This window comes from Octopus sinensis, unplaced genomic scaffold (assembly GCF_006345805.1).
Source record: "Octopus sinensis unplaced genomic scaffold, ASM634580v1 Contig08463, whole genome shotgun sequence".
In the NCBI taxonomy this organism is placed as follows: domain Eukaryota; kingdom Metazoa; phylum Mollusca; class Cephalopoda; order Octopoda; family Octopodidae; genus Octopus; species Octopus sinensis.
The window spans coordinates 212927-215729 of record NW_021831041.1 but is presented as its reverse complement, the minus strand read 5'-3'; positions in this window follow the sequence as shown (position 1 = coordinate 215729).

Sequence of the window (2803 nt, the reverse complement as noted above, 5' to 3'; positions counted from 1 at the left end):
TCTATCTCTTCTATTGCATCATTTTCTGCATATTCATATGCAAGAAATTCTTCAATATCCAACGGATCAAAAATATCTGTCCTTTCTATTGATATACTATTTTCTGAATTATTTTTCACGTTATTATTATTTAGAATTCCGTAACAATTTTACGCGGGAATTGTCTTTCAATCCTGCGAGCCAGTACATTATAGCTAGATTTTTTTGTCGATTTCACTTGATTAAATTAACTTTACTATTTAAAATGGTATGTTGCGATACATCTTCCCATGCCATTTTAACAAATATCACAACATCCTTTAATGTGAGTTTTTTATATGAACTATAAACGGATATTTCTTGATGTTCTAACAAATCCGTTAAATATGCAAGTTTGTGCAAGTTGAAAATGGCCAATTTGAGAGGGGCCAATTTGAGAGGGTTGAGTGTATAACTCTAGTGTAAAAATTATAGTAAATAGATTTTCTGTTTAAGTTTCACTCTAATATTAATATTTTTTCTTTAGATGAATGTTTTATTATTTAAATGGGTACTTTTAAATTGCTAACTGCACTGTCAAGTGGTATTTTAAAGTCTGCCGATTACACTATCAAGATCGATTATAATAATAGCTTTAATTTTAATTTGTGGTCGGCAGTATGGCATTTATTTTGAAATACAATAGTTTTAATTTAAATTACAGACAAAAATTATATCAAATTGCCGGCGCATAAGATGGCCTGGCTATTCCCCCGGACGATCACCAAAGAGATTCTTTGGTGAAGATGTCAAGCCTCGTTGAGGTTTTTACTTTTTTTAGCAATCTTCGTCCTTAGCCGACGAAGGAAAGAAAGTGATTCCAGACAGATGACCCCTGATGCAAAAAATAATTTTTGACGGAAAGGTTTTAATGACTTCGTCATCGGGAATATTCTTGATATGCTAGATTTTTGAGTGGAAGGTTCTTGGAGGACTTCCACACACAGACACAGATTTTATTAAGATTTACACAATCATTAACACAATTAACCACCCTTTGACAGCTAAATTAGAAGAATTTGCTAAAAAATATTAACTATTTTTAAGTTTTTCTCAAACATACAATTTATTTTCGGGCGAATATCCGATTGAATTTTTAAATTCCTTAGATCCCTCTTGAATACCAAATCATTTTTTAAAGTTAAAGATAGGCTTTTCGGTGGTTTTATAACGAAATTTTGCACCATCTACATTATGCAACGGAACGAGGTTAGTTATCAAAAATTTGATTGTTAACGTAATAGAGGCGACGAGATTAACGAGTAAGTATAAAGGTGAGGATGTTCATATCCCAAGAATTCCTATTATTTCTAATAAATTGCAGTTTAGATTTAAATGGCTGGAATTTCTGTTGAAAAGGATTTTGCGATGACAATAAACAAGGCTCAGGAACACATTGTCATGGCTCTTTTCGACCTACCCGACACACCCAGTTTACTATTCTTCTTCCACAATTACCTCTTCCGTCGAATTGTGGACTTGACTAATTCCCTAAACATGCCGGACGGGATAAACCTCTGGGAGAACTGACATATGGTGAATACGGCAGGCCATGTGAACAGGGCCATGAAGAGTAGTCGGAAGGCAGTGAAGTGTTCGTCCTCTTCAAACGACGATTTGATGAACAACCTCTCCAAGTCTGGTCTCTGTTTCAACAGGTAGACAAATGCACATGTAGTGGAAAATGTGGGGGGAGAGAGGGACCTCCGACTGAACTCCACAACTATAGTAATCTCGGAGACGATTGGGACAATTCCAAAAACCTGCAAAGAAATTCAAGACTCTTTAAATAGATCGCAATGAACTCAAGGAAACACCTAAAACTGCCAGGAATGCACAAATCACAGTGTTTGCTTTTATTCTGCTTATAACCAACTCAGCCAACTCAGCAGCAATCTGGAATGACCGATGGAGAGAAGAGAAGAGTCAATGGAGGGGTAAGACATGTCGAATGGGCGAGCTATGCTCAGACTGGCCTGCTTCTCCCTCAGAATTGTCGTCTCCTGAAGGAACTGTCGCTCAATCTAACACAGTTGGCGAACATGCCCCATCAACTTGTCGGTGAGTTTGAGGTCGACGCGGATGGCTGGGTCGTAGCGGACCTGGAATAAAGGAGGAGACCACCCTTTGGAAAGCCGAACTGATGAGTCGTCGATTATAGGTTGTCAACATTCGGTAGCGGTGTTTGCACATGTCGGGGGCAGCCCCCACCTCCCGTGCCAAATGTTCCTACCTGTATCCCATTCTCTTCACAGTCCTGGCCAGAGCCTTGTCGTCCACTTCTCCGGCCTTCCACAACATGGAAATCCATCTCTGCCGACATTGTCTAGTAGTCCTCGTCCCTCCAGCGATATCTGGTCAGTCCATTCGTCCTCATGGCTGCCACCAGTCTCTGTAAGTGACCGAGACAGACAGCCTTGTCCTCCTCCACTCCTCACGTGTCCAGACAACGACGGGGACACGACTCGTTGTACCGTTTCAAGCACTCCACTCTGCTTTGATTAGACATGTACAGACTCACTCACATTTTAACCTTCCTTGAAGAACACTCGGCCCCCAAACACAGACTGTCCGCTACTTCCAGCAAAATGTCATCTTCGGCAGACCCCCAAGCCCTGCATACTCCACAAAAACCACCGAATCTTCTGGTACTTTTGCAGACAAAAGAAGGGAGTCCTCCGATTCTACCCCGAATCACCCAGGATACTCCCAATTGGCTAGCCACAGTACACCAACTGTGATCCCCGAGCTCTTTCACCAACTCCATTATTTTCCTATTCTCTTC